This window comes from Lathyrus oleraceus, chromosome 5, assembly GCF_024323335.1.
Source record: "Lathyrus oleraceus cultivar Zhongwan6 chromosome 5, CAAS_Psat_ZW6_1.0, whole genome shotgun sequence".
NCBI classification, from domain to species: Eukaryota; Viridiplantae; Streptophyta; class Magnoliopsida; order Fabales; family Fabaceae; genus Lathyrus; species Lathyrus oleraceus.
The window spans coordinates 246249587-246261017 of NC_066583.1; positions in this window are offsets into that span (position 1 = coordinate 246249587).

Sequence of the window (11431 nt, forward strand, 5' to 3'; positions counted from 1 at the left end):
AAATGAGGAATGGATGGTGAAATAGCCAATGCCAGGTTCAGTCTTTTGGAAGCTTTTGACAGAAAATGGAAAATGCATGAAATGTGTTCTTTTGAGAATGTGAATGCAATTCTGTTGGCAATCTCATGGCTTGGCTTGTATGGCTGCTTCTACTGGTTTTTTTTTATGACAGGAAATGAGGTTTGGATCTTGTGTCAAGCAGGGCCAGGCATTTGTTCCTTTGGAAATTGGACAGAAAAAATGGAAAAATGCCAAAAGCAAAGTGAATGTTCTTGGAGAAAGAATGATGTGTGCAGTCAGTAGTGTTTGTTCATGACAGAAAATGAGGGAAAAATTCTGCTGGACAGTACAAGGCATTGTTGTGGAAGTATGGGTGGATTGCATTTGTCCTTTTTTTCCCAATTTCAAGCAAATTAGTATGGCCTCTTTTGCTGGTTTTTTGGCTGCACAATGAAGCTTCAAACTGACAGAAAAATGATCAATAAAACTCTGTTTGAAGGGTACAAGGCATGGTATGGTGGAAGCATGGAGTAGCATGGTTGAATTTGTACTTTTCTTCCAATTCAAGCAACTAAGCATGGATACATGATGGGTGCAAGTACTGCATAATTTGAGCTTGCAAACAAACTTTAAATGATATTTCTGAGCTATTCCAATTGGCCAAATGGTAGAAAAATGTTTATATCAAAAAGTCAAACATTGGTCAAACTTGCATTTAAATGAGATAGGTCAAAAAACGCCATTTTGATTGGTGAAGTTTTGGCTCATGAAATTTATATTTTTGGAAAGAGGGGATCAAATGTGACTTGTAGGAAAAAACCCCACCAAAATTGGCCAAACGGTTTGAGAGATATGGCCTTTTGAAGTTCAAGAATTTCTGAAATCGATTCGATCATAACTTGCCAACCACACATGGGAATTGAGAGTTCTTGGACTTTTTGGAAATGGGAGAACAAGATCTTCAACTTTCATGTTGGGCAAAAATTCATTTGAAGCTTGTATAATGATGTAAGTTTGAGGATCAAGACTTTCCATTTTTGGTAAGTTTCAGTTACAGGTCCCGTTTCCATTTTTGGAAATTTTTGATCTGGCTTCAAATTCTTCCATGATGGTGTTTGACATGATATATGAGGCCTATTTGGACATGAATGAGCTCTCTCAAACCAAATCCAATCATCAAATCACTGATTAAATGGACAGTTGACCAATAGTTGACTTTTAGGGTTTCTGGCTGACTGAACCTCTTCTGGTGAACTCCAAACCCTAATTCCTTGAGAACTTGACTTCAAATGATGTACCAAGACATATGAACTCTTGATTAATGAGCATGGTGTCCAAATTCCACAAGAATGGCCACCATCCACTGCTTTGACTGACTGTTGACTGTCTAGGGTTCTTTGCCTGACTGTGCATGAACTGATGACTTCTGACCATCCAATCTTTGACCAAATCACTTCAAATGGACCCCCAAGTCATGTGAACATGTTGGACCAACCCTAGGGCCTTGGCTCAATGAAAATTGTGCTTGCTTGCTTGACTGACTGATCTCCTAACCAGTTTGACCTAATTTCTTGACTTGCTTGCACTTGAGGCAGAGGAGGCAATGCAATGCTATGCAATGGACCATGATATGCTATGACCTAGTATGAAAATGTATGTACAATGATAGGTGCAAATTTGAGGTGCTACACCTATCTCCCACTATTCTGTGAGTCTTCTCCTTGCTCCCATTACATAGTTGTAGCATTGAGATCCAAACCCAAGATCTATCGAGTCAATAAAATATGGAGAGAGTTCCTACTTTCTGAACTCCCACACCTTCTGATATTCAATACTCTCTCTGACCAGAGATAAGAGTGATGAGGCACACCCCTCATATCCTTTCATCTGCTTCACCTTAGCCCTTCAATGGCAAGGTTAAGAGCAATATTAACCCTATTCCAGTTGGCTTTAATGCCTCACCCTTGTTTGAGCCTGATTGCTTGGTTACAGTGTGTGATAAATGACCTTGCTTGATTATTTGCTTGATTCATATGTACATGATTACTTGAGTTTGCCATTGTGCATGTACAATCATTGATTGCCATTGTGCATTTATCCTCATTGATTGCCATTAGTGCATGATCATTTCATTTGTCCTTGTGACATTGATGTTTTCCCATTGAGGACAACTGTAAGTCCATTTATTGGCTAGTGTTCCCATGACATGGAAGGGATAGAGTGTAAGACCACTTCATTAGTCACTCATATCCTCTTTGCTCTTTGATTGAGCTAGTTGTTGTATGTGAGGATTCATTGTAAGTCCATGTAATTTGGCATTTGTTTTCCTATGATCATATGTGGAGGTTAACCTAAGTCCAGATAGATTGGCAGTTGACTTCCATGTTTTGTTTTTGTTTTTGCTTTGAGGAGATTAGAGTAAGACCATTTATTGGCATCTGACATCCTTATTTTGTTTTGCCTTTGTGAGATTGGAGTAAGACCATTTATTGACATCCGGTATCATTGCTTTATTTTAGGAGATTGGTGTAAATCCATTTATTGGTATCCGGTATCCGCTTTTGTGTGAGATTGGAGTAAGACCATTGAGTGGCATCCGGTATCACCTTGTCTTTTATTTTACTAACTTGCTTTGTCCCTCATTCCAAAGGACACACTTGAATCATCTTCTATATGATTTCAAGAGGTGAACCTCTAGGAAGTTTTACACTCCATCATCCATCCATTTTTGTTTCAAATCCGTTTCACATTGTTGACTTTTCAAACTTGTATATACATGTTGTGCAAACATTCTCACCTTTTTCAAATTAGAAACCTGGACCTTAAGTCCTTGACTTTTCAAACTTCATTTTTGTTAATACTTCTTTTTGAATCAATCTAACCATACCTTGACCATACTTTGTATATACTCATAATCAATTAACTTCACCCATTCAAATGTTTTGTGGCTTTGTCCATGTTTGTTAAGTTTTCCATGCATTAGCCATAGGTTTCAATTACCATAGTGGTTGATGTAATTCTTACCTTATCCTTAGTGAGTTGATTGTAAGTCTTCCATACTTATTATAGGGTTAACCCCTCACTAGTATGTTGAAGCTATCCTCGCATGGTGGATTGATGATTTAGGTTGAGTTTTCTCCCGTTGGTAATGAAAAGCCTTAGTGCTCTTGTTTTAAAATTGAATCCACTAACTTTTGGAAGTTTTTAGCCGAACTACGGCGTTTTGATCCTTACCTTTGATGGAAGGTACGTAGACAACGGGTTCATCCGTTCGAACACAAAAATAATTAACATGTACATTCTTTTCTCATCATCCCAATCATGTTTGCACAATATGTCAAAAACAAATAAATATTTTTCTTATACAACAAGTGTGAAAAAGGTTCCCTAGGAGTACCTAGGACGTGATGGGTGCCTAACACCTTCCCATTGCGTAATTTACCCCTTACCCCGATCTCTGATCTTTTCATTGGTTTTCTACGTGTAAAACTTCTTAGGCTTTTGTTCGCTTTTTAGCCAGTACTTTGGATAAATAAAAGTGCGGTGGAGACTCTATTTACTTGTATACTTTGCTTATGATTTAATCAATAGATCATATAGCGACGAATACACCGCTACAGAAAAGTGGCGACTCCACTGGGGAGAAATTCCTTGGTGGTATTGCCTACTTTTCATCCTTGTTGTATGATATATTGTTATTTGTTATTTGACATATTTTTGTACAATTTGGGATAACTGTATTGATTGTAATGTTTGAATTGCTTGATATACAATTGCTGTTTGTTTTGGTGACCTCTGTGAGATGAGTTCTATACCCGAACTCGAGTTCACTCTAGGATAGGAGAATGGCATAGTCTTGTTGACTGGTGTGGAGTATTCCTTAGCCAGTTGACTTGCGAGTCCATTCACTTGGTGGAGGTCATGTTGGATTAATAATGTCACACAAGTTATTTGTGGTTAGGCATTATTCTTCCAATCATGTGCCTTAGAAGCCAAGGACCTTAGTTTACCAAACCCATCTTGGCCTTTTTTTAGGATGTAGTGCGGAGGTCGTTCAGATGTAAGTTCTGATGCGATTGTCACGCGATACTACACTCATAAGAGTCTCTCTTGAGAATATTTTTGGAATACGAGTATTCGTTCCTCCGATAATATCCGAGAGATGGGACGATGATTATGGGAACCTCTGGTAGAACATGTCTGGCAGGTTTAAACCCTAGTACACTCCCTTTGGGTGGTTCTTAACCAAGACTCCATGCTCGTGACTCTCAGCAAACCCGTGATTCATGGTTGAGTCGTTCAAACATCGTTAATATCAATGGAACTTGGGTGTTGATAAGGTGAAAACCTAAATCCTCCAAAATGGATGATTGATATTAAGGATGTCAGAGCCGGTTCATGTACCGTTAATATCAGTGGAACTTGGGTGTTGATAAGGTGAAAACCTAAATCCACCAAAATGGATGATTGATATTAGGGATACAACGAGCTTTCCCATGACCTTTGTTTGGTGTGCTTTGCTTGATCCTTGAGTGTGATTGTTGCATTCATACATTCATGCATTCATCCGCACTTCATGTCATCAAAAAGAGAAAAATTTCAAGGAACTTAGAAGGGTTTATTTGCAAAATTTTCAGACATGGAAAGACCAAAAAGACATACGAAGAAGTACAGTTTCCGACAGCCCGATGTAAAAGAGTTAAGGAATCTGACATCTTATGTACTAGATCCCTTGGGTTTCAAAGCTCGCTATGGGAAGCTTCTACCTCTGCTCACTACTCAGGTTGATGAGGGTCTGATGAGTACTCTAGCTCAGTTTTATGATCCGCTGTATCACTGCTTCTCCTTTCCAGACTTCCAGTTATTGCCTACCTTGGAGGAGTATTCTCACATTATTGGGATTCCTATTCTGGATCAAGTGCCGTTCAGTGGCCTAGAGAGTATCCTATCTGCTCGAGAGATCGCAAGTCTGTTGCATATAGATGAAGATCTGATTAGAGCTAATCTGACTACCAAAGGCGGAATTCAGGGTTTTCCTTCCGAGTTCCTCATCGCCCAAGCTACCTTTTATGGGAAGGCCATGAGTGAGGATGCCTTTGAGGCTTTGTTTGTATTGCTCATCTATGGTTTAGTGGTGTTTCCCAACTTCGACAAGTTCGTGGACATGAATGCTATTAGGATCTTCTCAGTTCTTAATCCAGTTCCGACTTTGTTGGGCGATGCTTATGTCTCTTTGCACTCCAGGAATGCGAAGGGTGGTGGAGTTATCGTTTGCTGTCTACCTTTGCTGTACAAGTGGTTTATTTCGCACTTGCCGCAGACTGTTGCCTTCAAGGAGAACAAGGGATGTCTACGGTGGTCTCAGAGGCTCATGTCTCTCACCAATGATGATATCTCTTGGTATGATCGCATGTATGATACCGTTCAGATCATTGATTATTGTGGTGAATTCCCGAATGTACCTCTTCTTGGTACATGTGGTGGGATAAGCTACAATCCTATTCTTGCACGTCGTCAGCTTGGGTTCCCCCTGAAGGATAAACCTAATAACATTCTGTTAGAAGGTGTATTCTTTCTAGAGGGTAAAGATCCCCAAGGCTTGAAAGCCAGATTCGTCCGTGCTTGGCGCAGTATTCGCAAGAAGAGTAGGAATGAGTTGGGTCCGAAGAACTGCATTGCTTTGGAACCCTACACATCTTGGGTCAGACAGAGAGCTGCCACTTATTTGATGCCATACGATCATCCGAGACCTACACCTTTGGATGTGGCTGGGCCTTCAACCCTCCCTATCCAACGTGTAGAGGAGTTGAGAGAGGAAGACCTTTCGCGTGCTTGGATCCGCGAAAGAGAAGAATTACTGCAGCAGCTTAAGGAGAAAGACGCTCTGATTGAATTCCTCGAGCATCGAGTGATTGATGATCCGAACGACACATGGACCTCTCTGCTTCCTCAGTCTTCTAAATTCTGGAAGAGGAGGTATGATCAGCTTGCTAAGGAGAAAGCAGATATGGAAGCAGCCTACGAGCGAGAGATCAAGAAGCTGTGTACTTCTCGTCTTCCAGCATCCCGAGCTAATAGGAATCCATAGGATGTTGTTTTCCTTTTCTCTTTGTATTGATAAAAAATGATGTACTTCTTTGCAAAATATATTGAATGAGATGTTTTCCACGAGAATTTAAAAATGATAAATATTCAAAAGATTGCGAATAATACCCTAAGGGTTCCTTGAAAATAAAACAAAGCATCTGCACAAGCATTTCATGCATCATTCACATAAGCAGGTACCCTTGTTTCTGGTCTTCCTGTCCTAACTCTGTGTTCTTCATTTATTTTGAAGACAAGCTGACTCACCGGTATTATACTCGAGCCAATTCTGCAAGAGTAATGGATAAGCTAGAGCAAGAGAACCGTGAACTGAGAGATGAAGTCGCCAGACTTGGCGCTTTGATGGAGCAACTTCTCGCTGCTCAGAATCAGCCTGCTCAACCGCCTGCAACTCCTGTCCAGAGGACTGTGATATCAGAGGTTGCTACTTCCGTTGTGCCTGCCGCCAGTGTTCCTTATGTGCCCAATGCTATGCCAGCCGGGTTCCCGTGGGGTATGCCTCCAGGTTTCATGCCTGATATCCCAGCTCCAACGTTTGCTCACATGCCGGCATCTAGCCCGGTCCCTGTTGCTGCTCCTCCTGTCGTGCATACCATACCGAGGGTAGACGACCCCGTCTATCATTCCGAGCTGTCTGAAGGCCCGGACGTTAATGAAAAGATGGATGCCATGAACGACCAATTCCTTGAGCTGAGGAAGGAATTGAAGACCCTAAGAGGTAAAGATCTGTTCGGCAAGTCTGCTGTCGAGTTGTGCTTGGTTCTCGGTGTGAAGATACCGATTAAATTCAAAGTACCTGACTTTGAAAAATACAAAGGGAACACCTTTCCTCTTGCCCACCTGGTCATGTACGCCAGGAAGATGTCTACACAGACCGATAATGATCAGCTATTGATCCACTACTTTCAAGACAGCTTGTCTGGTGCTGCGCTCCGTTGGTATATGAGTCTGGACAGTGCCAACATCAGATCCTTCAACGACCTTGGCGAAGCTTTCGTCAAGCAGTATAAGTACAACGTCGATATGGCGCCTGACAGAGATCAACTCAGGTCCATGTCGCAGAAGGACAAAGAAACTTTCAAGGAGTACGCCCAGAGGTGGCGAGAGCTTGCAGCTCAAATTACTCCACCACTTGAGGAGAAAGAAATGACTAAGATTTTCCTGAAAACTCTTAGCTCATTTTATTATGAGCGAATGGTAGCTAGTGCTCCCTCTGACTTCACCGAGATGGTGAATATGGGGATGAGACTTGAGGAAGGTGTCCGTGAAGGACGTTTAGCAAAAGATGAAGGCTCTTCTAGCAAGAGGTATGGCTCATTTGCTAAGAAGAAAGATGGGGAAGCACATGCTGTGCAGTCCCATAAATCCAGGAAACCTCCGGTTCAGAGGAAACCAGCACGCCGTGCCGGTCATCAGCATCAGGTGGCCCATATTGCGCCTGCCTTCAAAGACAATGCTCATCAGCATCAGCAATATCAACAACAACAATATCAACAGCCTCAGTATCAGCAACAACAACGTCCACAGCAACAGGCTTACCAGCCTCGTGGAAGCACAACCAATCAGGCTAATTTGAGTTATGACCGGAAAAAGATCAGCTTCGATCCTATCCCCATGTCATACGCAGAGCTTTATCCCTCCTTGCTAGAGAGAAAATTGGTAACTCCCAGGGATCCTCCTGCTATTCCTGCAAATCTACAGTGGTGGTATAAACCGGATCAGCACTGCATTTATCATTCCGGAGCTCCGGGCCATAATATAGAAAATTGTTATCCACTCAAGACTAAGGTTCAGGACCTTATGAGGTGTGGAATTTTGAGCTTCGAAGATTCGGGCCCAAATGTCACTAAGAACCCATTACCTTCGCATGGGAAGTCTGTGAATATGGTCCAGGGATGCCCTGGGAAATATAAGGTCAAATATGTGAGTCATATTCGACGGTCGTTGGTGGAGCTACATCGTTTGCTGTGTCAATACAGCCACATGGAACATGACCACGATAAGTGCCGTATCTGTCCAGTAAACCGTCTGGGTTGCAACCAGGTACGAAGAGAGCTGCAAGAATTACTTGACGAAGGTACCATTGAGATTTTGCAGAATCGCAATGTCGACGAAGACGAACCTGAAGTTAATGTTATATCTCCAGTGTTCAAGCTGCCAGAGCTTGTTGTTATTCGCTACGATAGCAGCAAGCCGAAGACTTCTCCTTCCCTCGTGATTAAACCTGCAGGCCCTGTGCCTTACTCATCTGATAAAGCTGTACCCTTCAGATATAATCCTGTCGCTGTGCAAGATGGGGTGGAAGTGCCTTTGCCCTCAACTGCTGTTACCAATATAGCCGACGTAAGCGGGCTGACCCGGAGTGGTCGTGTATTCTCCGCGCCTCCTAAGGCTGTTGCTTCTGAATCTGCCGAGCGTCCGGTTGGGACCGCTGTTAACATTCAGAATCCGGCACTTGATGTTGCCAGACCCTCCTCCATACAAAAAACTCCTACTTCTTCAGCTGGCCCGAATGGCATTTCAAATGAAGAATCTGATGAGATGCTGAGGCTCATCAAGAAAAGCGAGTATAACATTGTAGACCAGCTTCTACAAACGCCATCCAAAATCTCCATACTATCCTTACTGTTGCATTCAGAACCCCATAGGGAGGCTCTGCAGAAAGTATTGGATCTGGCGTACGTTGATCACGACGTCACTATTGAGCAATTTGACAGTATAGTTGCAAACACCACTGCTTGCAACACTTGATTTTCAGTGACGCTGATCTCCCTGAGGAGGGAAGAGACCACAATATGGCTTTACACATATCCTTGAATTGCAAATCTGATGCTATGTCCAACGTGTTAGTGGACACAAGATCATCTCTTAATGTGTTGCCGAAATCCACACTCTCCAAGTTGTCATACCAAGGTCCTCCTATGAGGCAGAGTGGGGTTGTTGTGAATGCATTTGATGGGTCGTGCAAGACCGTGATTGGGGAAGTTGATCTCCCTATCAAGATAAGCTCAAGTGATTTCCAGGTTACCTTCCAGGTAATGGATATCCACCCGTTATATAGCTGTCTCTTAGGCAGACCATGGATTCACGAGGCTGGTGCCGTGACATCCACCCTACATCAGAAGCTGAAATTTGTGAAGAATAAGAAACTGGTTGTGGTAGGGGGAGAAAAGGCTCTCCTGGTTAGCCACCTGTCTTCTTTCTCCTACATTGACGCAGAGGATGAAGTTGGAACTCCATTCCAAGCTTTGTCTATTGATGAACCGATTGAGAAGAAGTCTCCATCATTCGCTTCCTACCGTGATGCAAAGCTGGCCATTGAATGTGGTGCAGTCGCTGGTTTAGGGAAGGTGATTGAGTTGGAAGATAACAGATCCCGGGCTGGCATTGGCTACTGTTCTGGGGCATATAATGAGCAAGGTCTGTTCACGAGTGGAGGATTTATCCATGATGATCAACCTGAGGAAGAAGCTGCTGCTATCATTGAAGAGGATGCAGAGGACGTGAACAACTTCGTTATACCTGGTGGTGTCTGCCACAATTGGGTCGCTGTAGATGTTCCTACAATCATCCATAGATCAGAGTAATTGTTCACTTTGTTTAAAACCCTTCTCCCATGCCAAAAGGAGAAGTGATGACATTGTTGGCTCATATATACAATGATGTTTTCATTCAATTAATGCATTGTTAAACATTTGTTTTTCCATTTGTTTTCACTTTTTGCCTTTGCATGAAGTCAGTGATCACAAAAAACCCATAAAAACAAGAATAAAAGCAACATTTTTCATCTGCATAATGATTTGTTTGCTTAAATTCTAAAGTTTTTCATTAACCAAAATCATTATGCAGGTTGATCTTAAAACCCATTGAACATAATGATCCAACGCCATCTCCCAACTTTGAATCCCCTGTATTCGAGGCAGAGGAAGATGATGTTGAAGGGATTCCTGACGAGGTTACCCGTCTCCTTGAGCACGAGAAGAAGATCATTCAGCCGCACCTTGAAGATCTGGAAACAGTCAACTTGGGGTCTGAGGATTGTGTTTGCATGGTGAAGATTGGGGCACTTCTTGAAGAGTCTGTCAAGAGAGATTTGATCAGCTTGCTACGAGAATATTCAGATATCTTTGCTTGGTCATACGAAGACATGCCGGGTTTAGATACATATATTGTGCAACATTTCCTGCCTTTGAAGCCTGAGTGTGCGCCTGTGAAGCAGAAGCTCAGAAGAACTCATCCTGAAATGGCAGTGAAGATCAAAGAGGAAGTTCAGAAGCAAATTGATGCGGGGTTTCTGGTGACTTCTGTATATCCTCAATGGGTGGCCAATATTGTGCCTGTTCCTAAGAAGGACGGAAAAGTCAGTATGTGCGTTGATTATAGAGATTTGAATAAAGCTAGTCCAAAAGATGACTTCCCTCTACCACACATTGATATGTTGGTAGACAATACAGCTAAATTCAAAGTCTTTTCCTTTATGGATGGATTTTCCGGATATAATCAAATTAAGATGGCACCAGAGGATATGGAGAAGACAACATTCATCACACCTTGGGGAACATTCTGTTATCGAGTGATGCCCTTCGGTTTGAAGAACGCCGGAGCCACGTATCAACGAGCTATGACTACCTTGTTTCATGACATGATGCACAAGGAGATAGAGGTCTATGTTGATGATATGATTGCTAAGTCCAGAACGGAAGTTGAGCATGTTGAGCATTTGTTGAAGCTTTTTCAGCGTCTGAGGAAGTTTAGACTTCGCCTGAATCCAAACAAATGTACATTTGGAGTCCGTTCCGGAAAGTTGTTGGGTTTTGTGGTGAGCGAGAGAGGTATTGAAGTTGATCCTGCCAAGGTCGAAGCAATACAGGAGATGCCTGCACCCAAAACTGAGAAGCAAGTCCGAGGTTTTCTTGGCCGCTTGAACTATATTTCCAGATTTATATCCCACATGACTGCCACATGTGCGCCGATATTCAAGCTCCTTCGGAAAGATCAGTCCCTTGATTGGACCGAGGATTGCCAGAAAGCTTTCGACAGTATCAAAGAATATCTGTCTGAACCTCCGATTTTGTCTCCGCCTGTAGAAGGAAGGCCTCTGATTATGTATTTGACTGTTCTTGAAGACTCGATGGGTTGTGTACTCGGTCAACAAGATGAATCAGGGAAGAAAGAATTCGCTATATACTACCTCAGTAAGAAATTTACTGATTGTGAGTCTCGGTACTCTATGCTTGAGAAGACGTGCTGTGCTTTGGCTTGGGCTGCTAAGCGTTTGCGCCAGTACATGATAAATCATACCACTTGGTTGATATCCAGAATGGAT